The 5,697-nt window shown below is 44.5% G+C and overlaps 1 long non-coding RNA gene across 1 annotated transcript; it reads left to right on the forward strand.

The window, feature by feature from the left end:
- The first annotated feature begins 691 nt into the window (after window positions 1-691).
- LOC146608634 (uncharacterized) lies at window positions 692-1,891 on the forward strand. The gene is made up of 3 exons (XR_014905125.1): window positions 692-835; window positions 919-999; window positions 1,488-1,891. It is a non-coding gene; the product is annotated as an uncharacterized LOC146608634 (long non-coding RNA).
- The last annotated feature ends 3,806 nt before the right edge of the window (window positions 1,892-5,697 follow it).

Below are 5,697 nucleotides of genomic sequence, written 5' to 3' on the forward strand. Positions count from 1 at the left end.
AATGACAAGTCATTTTTGTTACTGCAGCACTTTGTTTTTTTGTTTTTCCATTTTGTTCCATGTAGTAATTATCACACAGCAACACTCAACACTCAAGCTTTTATATATACAGAACTAGATATAGATTTAGGGTTAGTATATACAGAGTATATCTATGAATATGTATGTGTATCTATATCATATATAGAGCGACACCCATTTTTTTTGGTATTTTAAGTGGTTTTGAGCAATAGTAGTTCAGGCTTTTTGAAGAACTTTCAAAGTTTTTTTCTTTCCAGTCTTTGTACCTGAACATTTTAAGGAAGGTTTTGTATGTGTGTGTGTGTCTCTGTGTTAGGAGCCTTTTTTTTATGATTCATAGGTCAGTATTAAGTGGCCTAACTCCTAAGGTGATTCAGAAAGAGCTATTTACTGGAAATCATAGTTCATCAGTTTCCACCGACACAGTGGAAAACTGTTAGTCAGGTGTAGCCCAGATGGAAAAAAATCATACTTATTCTCTTTACATTAACTGTCCACATCAACAAGCGTCGTATTTCCTATGACCATTGAATGCACCTCTCAGTTCACCCCACGTGAGGGCACCTAGCTCAGCAACCAATCAGAGCCTACCCAGGCCGCATTGACCCTGTCAGCCAGGAAGTGAAGTGGAGGTGCATGGTGCTCCCGGGTTTTTTCTCATCTCAGCAAGAGGAGTGGAGGCATCTACTACTCAAACCGAGAAATCCACGGACAAAAGAGAGGAAAACTCAGGATTGAGAGGAAGGAAAGCCAGCGCACTTACCTGCTGGAAGTCCGGAGTCGAGTGGCTGGATGAAGGAGAGAGGCAACGTCGGTAAGACGAGTGTTATTCTGATGGAAAAAACTTGTAGAGACTTACCGTCGCGATCATGCTAATGCTAGCTCGGTGTCTCACAGGCTAACCACTCACCTTTCATCCGGAGAGCTGCTGCAATTCCAACGCCAGTGTGTGTTGGGCTTTTGTGAAACAGAGCAACGGTGAGCAACATGTTCTTAGCTGCTCTAAAGCTAATTTTTGTCAGTTCACTGTGAGTTTAAAGTAATCTAGAGGGTAATTTTTAGTGCATTTCTCTCTCACGAATAGGCCTATAGTGTGGAGAAATTAAGCACACTGCTTTAATGCCTCTGAACTGAACTCACATGTATATTTTGTTGCTTATTTGCACATAGTTCTGAATTTGTTATGGTGTATTGTATTTTGAGTGTCAATGGTTACTTACCATAAGTATTGTTTAATTAATGTTTACATGAATAGAGAAATATTTGAGCAACTTAGATGTTTAGTTCTCATATTTGATATGCTTGAAAATTGAATGTTGTACAACAGAACTGTGAGATTTGATAAGATTTAAGATGTTGATGCAATGAATATGAGGTGATGCAATATTTTGATTTTGTATTTTAACCTTAAACAATGCATCTGAAACAGACTGATTAGAATGTACATTTTATGACCTGGATTATAGGTCAGGTTTTTTGGAGAGGACGGAAAAGTCCAAGGACCAGGACGATATTCTGGTTGTGACAGATGGCGAGCCAACCACTTTGAGGATGATCTACCCCAAAGAAGATACACACCACACACTCATACATTCCAGTTACATTCACAAGGACCTTTGAAGTTGGCTATCGCCAGCTTAACTCTAAATTCTTAAAGGGCCCCAACGAGTACTTTTATTTTGTTGAGTGTGCACACTATTTATTTTATTTTATACTTTATCTGTACAAATTGGACAAATACCTGTTATACTTTGTAACAATACAAGAGTGGCTACTCAAAAGTTAACATTGTGTCCAGGTCATTATTGCTGCTCAATACTTTGGCTCCATACGAATTTGGTGTCTTCTGATTCTGGCCAGGGTCTTATTACGAGCCCAAGTAATTATTGCACTGTAATTCACCTTTATACCTTAAAGTTGGTTACAGAAGTGGCGAGCCAGCCAGGAGCCAATTGATTTGAGCATCAATATTGAGGCAATGACCAGCATGGATTTCATACAAAAGTCTGGTGTCAAAATACCTAATGCGGTTGTTGTCGCTGGGATAACACAGGTATCTGAGAAAGATGAACAGGTCATTGACTTTCTGAAACAGTATGGTAAAATCACAAGAGTCCTTTTTGTTGATGATTCACTGTCCAACTTCTACCAAAACCTGATCGTAGAATACTCTAGCAGTTCAGCCTTAGAAGGTTTAGAACCTCGTTTACCATACACATACACAGCACAAGCTGATCCCAGCGTTGTCTATGAAATTAAAACACTCAGTAGCATGTACACTACCACGGTTGGGAGTAATGTTACAAAAACCTACTTGGCGGAACTCAAGGAACTAGCCAAGCTGAGTGGCAAAGACTACGGTGAGGTGCTGAAGGAGATGATGTGTCAGATTGGGGAGGATGTTGAAGCCATGCGACCTACCACTGAAGAACCTTCTCCCACGTATGTCGAGACCACTGTTGTATCTCCGCCCGCTTCTAAAGAGCGACAGTGTCACACCTCACATTCAGATGTTACACCAAGTGATACTGGTGCCACTGATGATGTTCCCCTCACTAATGGAAGGAGAGCAGCGTCCCTCTCAGTAAGTGACTTGAACCCACCTGACATTCAGAAGGTTGTGGTAGAGCATATCGTACGAAGGCAAGATGTTGTCCCACACATCCAGTCCCAGGTGAGACTCCGTTCCTTCTCTGGTAAGGTTCCCAGACCTAACAATGAAACTGATTATGACACATGGCGCACACAAATTGAACTGCTCCAAAATGATCCCAGCATGTCCCCCCTGCAAATATCCAGAAAGATCCATGAGAGCCTGCTCCCACCAGCAGCTGATATAGTTAAGAGTTTGCGGCCTGAGTCACCACCTGTGACTTATTTGCAGCTTCTAGATTCAGCCTTTGGCATTGTAGAAGATGGCGAGGAACTTTTCGCTCAATTCCTGAACACCCTTCAAGATCCAGGTGAGAAGTCATCCACTTACCTTCACCGGCTACAGCTAGCATTAAACAGAGCCATGAAGAGGGGGGGAGTCGCATGTGAAGAAGTGGACAAACATCTACTTAAACAGTTCTGCAGGGGATGTTGGGACAACGACCTACTCAGCGCCCTGCAACTTGAGCAAAAGAAGAGCAGCCCACCCCAATTCTCAGACCTGTTGTTGATGATTCGCTCTGAGGAAGATCGACAGCAAGCAAAAACTAACCGTATGAGAAAACACATTGGCACCACAAAGCAGAGAACTCAGTTACAGTTCCAGGGTGCACATGTTTGTGAACCAGAGGAGAAACATGGGAGTAGCATTGCTGCTATTGAGGATCTGCGAAAGCAGGTGGCGAGTCTGCAAAGTCAACTAACTACATTCATGTCACAAAAAAAAAACAAAGTTTGCAAACAGCAAGGACCCTGCAGGGAAGCCGCAGAGTAAGATGTCAAAGCCACATGGTGTAGATGGACGTATGCAAAGACAGACTTCAAAGAGGCAAAGGGGCAGACCCAAGCCCTGGTATTGTTTCAACTGCGGTGAAGATGGACATATCGCTCCATGCTGTGTTGACCCCGCTAACCCCAACCTAGTAGCAGAAAAAAAGAAGCAGTTGGAGGAGAAACAACGCCAGTGGGAAGCGCGAGATTGTACAGATTCACCTTTAAACATCTAACAGTTCCTGTTGTGGGACAAACAGGAGCTGAGGAGAGTCAACAACGTCCCTCAGACGTAAACAATGGTGACAAAATCACAGCTGAGGTTAACAAAGTAAGTACCCCAGCAAAGACTGTCAAAGCACAAACATGTTCTGGCTTAAACCATTCAGAGCAGAACCAATCTTTCCAACTCCCTAAACAGTTGATTGGTACCAGAAGTACAGCTCAAGTGACTGTGAGAGGTGAAGAAGTCAACTGTCTTCTTGACTCAGGCTCCCAAGTTACCACTGTTCCTGAGTCATTTTACCAGCAGCACCTTTCAGAGCAAAAGATCAAGCCACTACATGACCTCTTAGAAGTGGAAGGTGCTAATGGCCAGCTAGTGCCTTACTTTGGCTATATAGAAATGACCATAACTTTTCCAAATGACTTTATAGGTGTTCCAGTAGATGTAAACACACTTGCTTTAATCGTCCCTGACACTTCACAATCCCTCATGCTCATAGGCACAAACACCCTAGATGTACTGTTCGACATCTACTCAGAGACTGACTTAGCCAATCGTCAACCCCTCCCACATGGCTACAAAGTAGTCTTCAAAATCATTGAGTTGAGACGGAAGCAGACAAGTGACACCCATCAGGGGGTAGTGAAGCTACTTGGCAAGATGCCTCAAGTCATTCCAGCTGGTTCAACTGTAGTGGTGGAGGGAGTCGCCCTTGGCGAGGGCCTTCAGGATGAAAAATCAGTTGTAATTGAGTACCCATCATCGTCCCCCTTGCCCGGTGGCCTGCTACTTAAAGCCGGTCTGGTGGACTTTCCCCAGCGGCGGCCCCACAAGTTGCCAGTTGTTATAAGCAACGAGTCTGACCACGACATTGTCATCCCTGCCAAGTGTACTATTGCAGAGGTTAGTGCTTATCAGACCATCCTATTAAAGGAACACAACAAGACCAAACAGTCAGAACTATCCCAGAGAACTCCAGAGACTCCGTCTTTCCAAGAGCCCACCATAACCTTCAATTTTGGTGACTCCCCAGTTCCATTGGAATGGAAACAGCGCATCACTCAGCAGCTCAGCGGCATGCCTGAGGTGTTTGCACAGCACGACCTGGATTTTGGCCGGACGGACCAGGTGCGACATCATATAAAACTTTCGGATGGCACGCCTTTCAAACTACGTGCCCGGCCAATCCACCCACGGGACATTGAGGCTGTCCGGAAGCACATTCAGGAACTCCTTGATGCAGGAGTTATTAGAGAGTCAGAGTCCCCATTTGCGTCACCCATAGTGGTAGTCCGGAAAAAGAACGGCCAAGTCCGGTTGTGCATCGATTATAGGCGTCTAAACCTTCAGACTATAAAAGATGCGTACAGCCTTCCGAAGCTAGAGGACACATTCTCAGCCCTCAATGGTTCACAGTGGTTCTCTGTTCTTGATCTAAAATCAGGGTACTACCAGATCGAGGTCGAAGAAGCAGACAAACCGAAGACGGCCTTTGTGTGCCCTCTCGGCTTCTGGGAGTTCAACAGAATGCCTCAGGGTGTAACGAACGCCCCCAGCACGTTCCAGCGGTTAATGGAGCGGTGCATGGGGGATATGCATTTGAAGGATGCATTGGTCTTTCTTGATGACGTGATAGTATTCTCCCGAACCCTTGAGGAACACGAAGAAAGACTCATGAAAGTGCTCACTCGTCTAAAAGAGTTTGGGTTAAAGCTGTCACCAGAGAAATGTGTCTTCTTCCAGACTTCAGTCCGTTATCTGGGACATGTGGTCTCCAGAAATGGAGTTCGGACTGACCCTGAGAAGATTTCGGCCCTTAAAACATGGCCTGTCCCACAGACCCTGCGAGAGTTAAAGTCGTTCCGTGGTTTTGCTGGGTATTATAGAAGGTTCGTTAAGGGGTATTCCAGCATTGTGAAACCTCTCCACAACTTAACTTCAGGGTACCCACCTAGCCACAAGAAATCAAAAGTAAACGCAAGACAAAGTGCACATCAGTACCATGACCCAAAAGACCCTTTCGGAGG

The sequence above is a fragment of the Diplotaxodon limnothrissa genome, linkage group LG23 (genome assembly GCF_057381915.1).
Source record: "Diplotaxodon limnothrissa isolate DT_005_m linkage group LG23, D_limnothrissa_male_GT1.1, whole genome shotgun sequence".
Taxonomy (NCBI): Eukaryota; Metazoa; Chordata; class Actinopteri; order Cichliformes; family Cichlidae; genus Diplotaxodon; species Diplotaxodon limnothrissa.